We start from the raw sequence: 11,872 nt of genomic DNA, 5'->3' as shown, positions 1-11,872 counted from the left end.
GTCACCTTGAGGAGCCGCCATTGTTTCCCCTGTGAGAAACCGAAAGATGCGACATAGGGAGGACCCACCATTATTGTTGCCTAGAAGGAGGTGCCGCTCGCAAAAATAACAAGCGCCACAATTTTATCGTGAAATTTTTGCGTGAGCCATTTTGCCTTGTATTGCCGTTGCGTTTCTCTTGGAGAATTAACAAGTTCAATTACGTGATTAATAAGTTTAAGTTTTAAATTAATAATTTTTTTTATCTCTATAACACACCTGCAATAGATATTGATAAAAATCATATCACACTATATCCTTGAAAAATCAAATGTTTGATTTCATAGTTAATACATTTCAATTTTAAATCATCAACTTTTTATATCTATGACAAGCTTGCAATAAGTCTTTAATTAAAACCTAATCATGATACAACAATGCCAATTAACAAGTTTAATTATGAAGTTAACAAATTTAAGTTCTAAATTAATAGCTTCTCTATCTCCATAGCACACTTGGAATCAGTATTAACAAAAAAGGTGTTTAAATTATTTCAAAAAATCTTAAAATCCTTATTTGGATCATATGACCTAGGGGTGTTCAATTTGTCCTGTCCCGATCGTTCCGTCCCGGTTCCGGTGAGTTCGAGACGGGACGGGACGGGACGGGACAGTGATCGGGACGGGACGGGACGCGGGACGGGGTTGTCCCGTCCCGTCCCGTCCCGGGATATTTTTTTAAAAAAAACTTATTTATTAATAATTATTATTAGATTATTCAATTTACTTATTAATAATAATAATAATTATTTTTATAGTGATTTTTAACTCTTAAGTTGTAATATTATCTCAACAATATCTCCTTCCCCAATAAAATAATTCATAAAGCCATTATATAGTGTTTTTTTTTATCGTGTTTTTTTTACAGTATTGTTTTTGCACCTTTTTTATACTATATAATTGAGTTTTCTACATAATATTTTTTATAATGTTTTTATCTTTAGAAGCCTAACAAAAAATAAGCATTATAACATAAAAAATTTTCATATAAAAAATTATAGTTTTTTTTTAAAAAAGGGGGAGGGGAACGGGACGGGACACGGGACTAAAACCCTGTCCCGTCCCTGTTCACCGGGACGGGCCTGTCCCGGTCCCGTCCTGTCCCGTGAGCACCCCTAAATTGTGACCTGATTAGGGATTTGACAAATTTAATAAGCTAAATAAGGATTTGGGTTATTTAGCTATCTTTTTAAGGGATTTTCCCTATATATTAATATATGATATGATTTCAAATTATTTTAATGTTTGCATATATTACTTGATGGTTGATTATATTTTATTACAGGGTTAACACAATTTTTGGTTCATCAAATTTATGCCCATTTTGGTGTTAGTCCCTAAAATTTAAAACCCATGATATTAGTCCCTCAAATTATATTTGTTTCTAACCATTGGTCCCTGATTGCTTCAGGCCATTAACTTCGTCGAACTTGGCACTAACTCCGTTAATCTGATGAGGTTGATGCATTAGCTAGCTCACATGTGGATCTTATGATGGCTTGGGCTTCATCTTCTGTGACTTTCTCTTCTTTTTGAACCTCAATCAAGAACCTCTGAAGGTGAACAGCAGTCATTAAGCCATTCTTAGAGTACCTATCAAAAAATGACTTGATCTCCGGTGCTACTTTTGAGCTGCAAAGCTTGAACCTCTGGTGGCAGTAGATCAAGCAAACTCTATAAGTCTATTTTGACATGCATGCTGCCTAACTCCGATAAGTGAGGAGGTAAATGATAGGTATAGAAATGTGTGTGTGGGGGGGGGGTTTGAGGGCAATGATGATGCTGAGGAGAAGCGAATGTGTTAGGATAGGAATTAAATATGGAAGAAACCTTTTTCATGTGTGGAAAAACTAGCAGTAGAAGTCTATTGTGGAAGAAGGCCACTCGCGCCCAAGGGAAGAAAGCTCCAGCGAATGCAGGGAAAGGCAAAAGCAGTGCAAAGCCACTTCGGCGAAGGTGAGAAAGGCTGGTCGATGGCAACAAGGGGCGACCACAAGTTGGGATTTGGTAAGTTTTTATATTATCCCGATCTTTAATATAAGACTTCATTTAACTTTTATTTTGCTCCTAAATATAAGATCTCAATCTACTTTATCTCTCATATTTATCTATTTTTTCCCAAGATAGTCTTTCTAATAATGGTAGTTCTAGACAATAAACTTGATTAGTGAGGATCTTTTAAGAAAGATAACACATATTTATAACAAATAACTAAACTTAACTTATTTTCTTTATCTACTCAAATTAGTCAATTAGTTCTTATATTTAGGACCGGAAATAGTACAATTTTATGGTTTTATGCAATTTTCATTCAATCTCGTCTTCTAATCAATATCACTTCATTTTGCAAAAAACAGAGAATAAAAGTAAACAAAGCAAAAAAAATAAAAAATAGGGCCATATAACAACAACACATTGATCAACAACAACACTACCAAAGCTCATTCCATGAGTTAATAGTCCAGAATACAATGAAATGAAATAAACATAAATTTAATCATCATACCAACGTCTTCCCACTGAAGAAATTAAAACAGAGCATACTTCAACATATGCAAGAAGAGCAACGATCGATGCATTTAATAGATAAGAATCAAACACACAATACATCTCCAATAAACAGCTATACAGCAAGCAAACAAAATCAAACATGCAATTTAAGCATAAAATTTCAGTTGCATTGCTCAACCAGACCGCCCTTTTGTTTTCTCACACCGCACGGCTTCTAATCATTGTTATCAATATACTGGAATTTTTTACCTTTCAACTAGAAGAACTGATTGAAATCATTGTTACGGCTTCTTCCCTTGACGGTTGTTGGCGAATCGCGTTGCTCCAGTGACAGACACATCATTGTTCTCCGGCAAGTATGGGTCCACTTGACTCTTGACCTAACCCTTTTCCCCTTTGTTTTTCTTGTCCCGTTGCATTTTGCCTTTCACTTTCTATCTGCATGTGTTTTTCATTTTCAAGTCAACGTCTCTTTATTTATTTATTTTGCCCATTCTTTATATATACATCTTAGCAAGCCATTTGTCCAGCTCATTTTGTTAAATCAGATGCCACATAATCAGGTTAATAGAGTTAGTGCCAGGTTAGATGAAGTTAACGGCATAAAGTAACCGGGCCACCAGTGACCATAAACGGATATAATTTGAGGAACCAATACAATGAATTTTAAACTTTAGAGACCAATACCAAAATGGATCCAAATTTAAGGGAACAAAATTTGTATTAACCCTTTATGAGTATATATTAGTAATTGTAAATATCACGAGTTTTATATGCAGGAAGTTTGGATTTTGGTTTTTCTCTGAGTTAAAAACACTTGAAATACAGTAAGAGTTTTTTTTTGCCATAAATACAGTAAGAATTATTTAGCTTGACGGGTACACAGAATCACAAATTTTTTAGAATCATCAAACAAAATTTTGCAAGTTATTTCAGAATATCAATCTATTGATGATGATATTAGGATTCTAACTAATATATATATTTTAACTTATTTATGTTCATGCTTACGTTGACAGCTATGTTGAAGCATTACGTTTTGTATATATGAATTGTTTAGTTACCAAAAATAAATAATGGAGAAAGATAAACATGTTATGCAAAAAACCTCAAAATAGCATCCAAAACCATATGCCTCACCTGTGCCTTAAAGGCCTTCTTAACTAAACAATGCAATACTGGTTCTGTTAACACTCATAGTGTGGGTCTATATATTTGCTAAGGGAATGAAGGGATAAATCACACACACATGATATACTAGCAAGGGATAAATCTAAATAAGATGGCAAAATGATTAAATGTAACTAGATATGCAACTTTGTCCAATTAACTAACTAAATACCCTTTAGTTCAAAATATAAGTACCAAATAACTAAATCACGCAATATAAAAAGTTGATTAAAGATAATAAATATGTAAAACATGTAACTTCTTTCCCAACCCTTATTTATGGAGAGTAAGTGGGAGAGAGAATGAATGAAATATTGATAAGAGAGAATAAGTAGATAAAAAAGGGATGTGAGAGAGACATATATCTAATAAGAGGTAAAAATATAAATAATACATCAAATGATTAGACAAATTCATACTGTAATTTATTTTTAAAAAAAACTAGATTCCTCAAAAGATTTGATGCTTACATTTTGAATTGGAGGGAGTAATAATTAATTATGCTAATAAACAGCAAACTAAATATAATTTACTATAAAAAGGATATAGATAATTCTAAAAAAGAAAAAAGAAAAAGAAAAAATGGTATGTTTAAAGCAGCCAATGATTTCTTGAGAGCAAAAGAAAAGAATGTATTCTTACTTGGAAGAGGAGGGGGAAAATTGACTTGATAGTCAGGTTTTGACTAGGACACACACGCATGTATATTAAAAAGTGATCAGTTGAGAAATTTGTTAAAGAGATGTGATGGAAATACTCCCTTTGACCTCATGCATATATAAGGAAAAACCAATTACATCAGAATTTTAAGAAAATGATTTAAAATTAATTCTTTTTAGTTATATTTTGAGTTAATTTTTTCGGAAGTACCTCAAAGGCAGATTAAATAAAGGGTTAAGGGTAAAAGTGTCACAACTCCGATGCATAACACACGGATATAAAAGGTTGGTCAATTTTTTTAAAATTAACTATTGTACCCCAACAATAAGAGGAGCCTATAGTTGAGTAACATCTAACCAAAATTACATAATTTAAATTACGTAAAGGCCTTAGATAATTAGAAAATGTGGGGAATAACCATTTGAGGGCTGGATTGCATTAACGGGAGTAGTTGCTTTCAAGAAATGGAAGTTCCAAGTTCAAATTAATTTTGGGTCTTAGGGGGAAAAAAAAAGTATTTTCCCAAAACGATGCAAAATTATTTGGGCTGTATTGGATCCAATAAATGCAAGAAGAGTTCTTACATGAAAGGAAGGACATTTTTAAAGAATCATGACAATTTTATTGATAGGGAATTGCCCGAACAATTAATTATGAAATTTATTTCTAATTAGATCAAGGAAAATACCAAATTTTAGTCCAAGGTGAAAGATTAAGAACAGCCCATTTTGAGCCCAATTTGGAGTAAAGTGGCGTCACTTTTATGATCTGGCTGGGTTGAGAGGAGATTGTTATTATCTTATTGGGCCATGGTTTAGCCAACACATGGTTAGAAATTCAATATTGAAAAAAAAAAACATACTAATGGGGTTGAGTTTGACAGAAGGAACTAATCCCTCACAATGTGACAAATCAAGTTTCAAATCCCTATTGGAAGGGGTACCCATATTTAGTACCCTATAATGTCTCAAATAGGAGGATACCTATATTTTAGCAAAAAAAAAAATAAAAAAGATACATAGACAAATGGTGACATCTTATTGGTTGATTGAAATAAATATCTCAATACAATTTTTTTTTTCTGGGGCGAAAGAATACCTCAACACCAATGTTCCCATTCTTCCTGATTTTTCGGGGAGGAAGAAGAGGAACGAGACAAGGCAGGGAAAGAGAAAAAGGAAGAGAGAAGGGAAAAAAATAAAAGTAAAAAGGAGGAAAGTGGGGAAGCTTGTGCACCTTGAATTGAAATCGCGGTCTTTCTTCCCCACCGTCCTCCACCTCTGTCCTTCCTTGCCATTGTTGGAGAGCACCGTTGTTGCTCCCCTTCGTCAAGGTCTCGCTTTACTACTCTTTTCCTTCCCCTGTTTAACGTTCTGGTTTCGCTCTTCTTGTCGATGTCATCTGCAATAGATTCAAGAAGGGAAGTAGCTCATGGTTGATTCTTCCTTGCTACGCGTGGTTGATTTTTGGTGGCTGTTGAGCATGTGGGGAGAATGTGGGTAAGCTTGGGCTGCTCTCTTGAATTTGGTGACCAACATCTGGGCGATGCTTGGATAATTTTGAAGTGTTCGGTGGAGTTTGTGTGGGAATAAGGGGGATTATATGAGGGCAAACAAGTCGGTATTATGATTCATTAGGCTTGATGAATTTGTTTGGTTAGAATTGCACACAAGGTATTTGTTTTAATATTCAAGAGAAGAATTGGATTGGGATGCTGGTAAAAGTTGCTAGAAAGCTAAGGCAATTGAATTTGACTGTTGATGATTATAAGAGTAAAGAATAAGGATTATCTTAAAATCGCATTAGGTGTGTGGATAGCATCCCATAAACAGGTTTTTATAAATGACATTTTCTTATTTGTTTTATTTAGCTACCCTCTTCTCAAATATTGTTTCATCAAAACAACTTAATTTGAATTGTATCATTATTCATTTTTACTCTGTCGACATTATATTGTTTTCACATCTTGAAAGTTGAGATCTTTGATTTATTATTACTTGAAAAATGATTTCTGTTCATTGATGGAATTTGAAGGAAGTATTTTAGATTTTATGAACTTTCATACTGGGGTTTGTTGTTATGAAATATTCTTTTTACATGTTTTCAATGAGGGAGAAATCCTTGTTTACAATGATAAATTTGGCCCATGCATGCTTGAAAATAGTTTTTTTGATGACTGAATACAAAACGTTGGTTGCTAATAACAGTACTGTTATCGAGCTCACTTATTATCTGTGGCTTCAGCTGCGCTTGTTATTCATGGACATTGTTCCCGCGCTTGTATTTGTGGCTTCAGCTACGATTGTAATCATGACTTCTATCACGCTTGCATTCATAGCTTTAGCTATGTTTGTATTAGTGCGTTATGATTAATATCAAGCTCATTTGATATTCGTGGGTGTCGTTCCCACACTTGTTTGATAGCTTTGGCTGTGCTTGTATTCATGGCTTTTACCATGCTTGTTGGTTACTTCCCTTCGTAGACTACGTATTCACGCTTGTTGTTCTTTCTGTTAAAGTCCTCTATCAGAAAATATTTTTTCATACTATTTGTGATTTGACTTCGAAAATAAGTTGTTTAAATGCCTTGTAAATTTTGTATATTGAAAGTGCTTATGATATATATTCTACGTTTTAATGATTTTTTTTAGAAATTAAAAAGCAATTGTAAATCATTCATTTACATAATTATATATGCATAATTTATCATTTTAGTATTTGGTTTTTTCGTATTCTTATTAATGAGATGCTATTTACTAGTAGAATTATTTTGGCCATAGATAGTACTGTTTATCCTGCACCTTCAATTGAATAATGTAGACCCTCATTGCTAACAATGACTAATTAATGTAAAACTAAGTTTACATTTAGGTATTTATTTATTTATGTTTTAGACGCTTTACATAGTCTATAGGTGGATTCTTGTCTTGATTTATTATTTTAGATGTATGAACATATACACTCACACATACATACACATATATGTATACATTTTGTTAGGGAGTGGAGCTCCTTATTCTGTGCTGTATCTGCGAGCTATTTATGTTATTGTATTCTACTAACGACTCTATATTTTGATTACGAGAAATCTATTCATATGTGATATAAAATTTTTACATACATGTTAAGGGTTACTATATTAATCTTTTTATTATGAATGATGTTATGATTATTATGGCAAGTGTTTATTTATGTGTTTTAAGGCTTAAGAAATGTAATCTCTCATATTCTATATATACATGTCACTACTAAATTTTTGGGGGTGACAAAAAATACCATGAAAATATATTAAAAATTCATCCAAGGGCTCAAATTTATCTATTAAAGTTTAAAAAGATCTCAATAATACCATCGTCATTAGTAGTGGGAGCCATATTTTTGTTTAATGATAATACCAATAGACTCCAAATTAAAACAGAAAAAATTAAAGATGAAAAATACTCGTGAATTTATATTAAAAGTTCACCAAACACTATATAATCTTTAATGAAAATAGTAAAATATCCTAATCTCGATGGACTCTTTGCATTAGAGTGTGTTATATACTATTAATTATAATAAATTTGTATATACCAGCCTTATAATTAAAAAAGATTACTAATGTTTATTAATAATTTTTTTATCAACCAATTTTTTCTCCAGTTATAGAAACCAGCCAAAGAATTCTTAAATAAAGTAAAAAATATTTTAATGACATAAATATTATACATAATAATTAAATATTTTTGTAACATATCGTGTTTTAAATTTTAATGTAATTATTACTTATCCTGAAGAGTTTTAATTCCAAAGAATTCTTAAATAAAGTAAAAATGAATAAATATTTACATTTTAGCGCTTTAGTTAGTATTCATATGATATTTTTAGATTTTTAATTTTTCTAGAATGAAATTATATAAGGATGCTCCAAAGTTTGATGCAAATAAAGAATTTGAATTTATCTTATAAGAGGATGGGTTTTTTTCTTAGAAAGAGAGATGACCTGAGAAAATCATCCAGAGGTTGAAAGGAGATGATGGTTTTTTTTTAATGGGAGATATTTTGATACTTTTATTAAAAATATTATGGGTGCCAATACTAAAAGTAGCTTTAAAATCTCTTAAAGAATTGAACATAAATATATATAAAAATTTAGGTTAATTGTTAAATTTGATAACATAGATTAGAGGATATACATACAACTCCATATGCCATTGATATAAACAGCTTATTTTCGAAAGATATCTATAATATCTATTCGAAAAAATTAGGCATATAAACAACTTATATTTGAAGAGTAATTCAATTCAAGCTTAAACATTTTCATATGAGTTATTTTTTTATAAAAATTCATTATAATTAGTAGTCTCTGTTTCAACAATAGTTAATAGTCTCTAATATATTCTAATACAATAGCTTTCAAGATTTGGGATATTTTAGTACTTTTATTAGAAATTATACGGTATTTGGTGAATTTTTTATATAAGTTCATCAGCACTTTTTACCCTTAACTTTTTTTTTTGTTTTAATTAGGGGTATTTTGATATTTTCATTAAAAGAATCATGGGTCCCAGTACCCAAAAAAAAATAAAGAAGACATCTGTTCATTAATTTTAACGGTGCTAGTATTACTGAGCTCTTTTTAAATTTGAATTGGTAAATCTGAGTTTAAAAAAGTTTATAGTCCTGGATGAACTTTTAGTATATTTTAATGTGTATTTTTTATCCTTAAGCCTTAAATAAAAAGAATCCTAACGTGATAAATAGTTAGGTTCTTTTAAAGGAAACCAAGGAATCAGTCAATGTGAGGATATAACCGTTAAGTTGTAACCGTTAAATGTGTTAAAAAAAATTTTTTTAAAAAAATATTTTTTAATTAATCTACAGTTCCTCACACTAAATTCCTAATTTTAGAAAAAAATTATTCAGAATTAAGAGTTTTCTCTTCGCCTCCTAATTTTATTTTATTTTTTTCAAAAAATTGTTTGTTTATATTTGTATCATATTAGGATAGAAGTTCAAATAATTTACTTAACGTAGATATAAAAAGCTTAATTAAAAAATTGATTAATCCTGTTAACAAATACATATATATTAAACTAAATGTGTTTATAGATATATTTTTGCAAAAATGTGTTTACATTTTTTAGTTATAAATTTAAATAATTTATATAATCTCTCGAATTTATATCATTTAATTTCAATAGAACTTGAGAACTTGATATTAGTTTTAAAAATAAAAAGAGGTTTATTTATTTAGGTAGTTCAGGAGGATAATTAATGCATTTTACTTTATATTTTATTTCACCTCAAATAGCGGACGAATTCGGTAATATCGTTCCTACACCTAGGCACACACTTTTGATCCATTAAGAATCTGAACCACTCCAAAATCTCCTCAAAGTCTTCATTCTTCTGTCCTCACAAAACCTATTGTCGTTGTATTGTTGCTCATCAAAACAATCATGGCAAAGGCGTATATTGATCTTGCATGTGCTTTTTAAGTAGCTAAACATACCATATGTAACCCCTTCTCGTAGAGCTAATGTAATGGAGGTCAGCAACAAGTTATACAATTATTAGAAGCTTCCTCACAAGTAGTTGTTTTAGTCTTTTTGAACGGTCGTGAATCAGCTATGATAGCGAGAATTGTGATCTAGCTGCACCTTAAAAGATTATAATATACACAGGTGGGTCAAAATGTAAAATCTATTACAATATTTTTTTGGTACACTTAAATGGAATCTGAAGGTGTTATACTCAGCATATAATATATGTTCGAATCATCAGATGGTATGGTTCATTAGTATATGATAGATACTGATGAAGGGGTTCTGAGATGTTGATGGCACGAAACAAATAATTTTTTTATCTTCATTCAAGCTTAAATCAAACGGCCAATTGGCATGATATGTGTGTATTTGCTAAAGGAAAGAATAAATCATATATATAGACACACATTGAGAGAATAGATGTGATATGAGATATTAGGAACCAAGGGCTAAATCTAAATAGGTATGAATCTTTGTCCTATTAACTAGATAGTAGTAATTACATTAATAAATAACAAACTAAAAAATTATATTATAAAAAAGATATGAACAAGTATAAAAATAGAAAAATAAAAAATGTGGATAAATTGAAAGTACCCAATAATTTCTTGAGAGCAAAAAACGGATGTTAGTAGAATACTAAAAATTTATTACATACTTCTTATCAGTAAAATTTCTAATGGGAGGTTTTTTTTTTCTAATTTCTCTATTTTTTTTCCTACAAGAAAATAGAAACGTAATTAAAAATTACATCGAACTAATGTTATTTAGAGGAAGTAGGCATACTACGATTCATTTCAAATTCCACAAATGTATATATACCTCACAAAGTTGCTGAGCGCACTTTTATCTCTCATTATCAAGGTCAAGAACTTATTTTATTGCACATATTTATAAATTATTATGAATGTGAAAGTAGGATTGTCAAAAATATAATTTATTCATGAGTAAATTTGATATTAAAATATATTTATAATGATTTCTATCTATAATTCTAAATTACTAAATTAGTTAGCCCTAAATTTATAGACATGCATTTCATATGTATCACCTGTTATAGATATATATATCAACAATAATCTTACTAAAAACTTACAAGTGCAATGTTTTTTAATAAACAAGTGGACCTTTTTAAAAATTGGGAAAAGTAACGCGTGAAACCATTAAAAATTGATGTTCTATAACAATAATTTTATTGAATTTTTTCTGATTTCAAACATTACTTGTCAAAAGTTAGAAAATACTACTTTGTGACTACAAGTGGAATAGCTTTTTTTTTTTGGGGAAAAAAGTGGACTTTTTCTTTTAACAATTATGACAAATAACGCGTGAAACCAGTAAGAATTGGTGTTATCTTGTAACAATAATGTTATTGAATTTTTTCTGATTTCAAACATTACTTATCACAAGTTGAAAACACTACTTGTAACAATTAAATAAGATGTTAAAAAAAAATCTTATCACAAGTAATGCTTGAAGTTAGTAACAATGGGTGTTATGATATTTTTCGTTTATTTTTATCATTATATTAATTTTTTTATTTTATTTGCATCCATATTTGGTATACAATTAATTTAATATAATTTAGTTGATATCAAATATAAAATATATATAATATGAAGTATATTTGATGTCCCACAACTTTGGAAAAACTCTACTAAGTTTCCATAAGCAAATTAATTTTAAATAAGCCCCTTAATTTAATTATTAACAAAGAAGTGTCAAAGACTTGTCTTGTATCTCTTATCCATGTAAAAAAGAATCACTTTTGGATAATGGTTGACCTTAACCAACAATTGGATGGTCACCAAGCTATGGGGAGCCAGCACCCAACCAGTTGCCAGTGAATCATTAAAAAATTATCAAAATTGTACTTTTAAAAAAAAAATGCCAGCATTTAATTCTACATTATTTTTATTTATAAGATTCTTCCACCGTTTGTACTTAATAAATTTGTGAAAT

The sequence above is a fragment of the Neltuma alba genome, unplaced genomic scaffold (assembly GCF_004799145.2).
Source record: "Neltuma alba isolate B1F8T4 unplaced genomic scaffold, ASM479914v2 tig00010152_pilon, whole genome shotgun sequence".
In the NCBI taxonomy this organism is placed as follows: Eukaryota; Viridiplantae; Streptophyta; class Magnoliopsida; order Fabales; family Fabaceae; genus Neltuma; species Neltuma alba.
Note: the sequence above shows the minus strand (reverse complement) of the source record.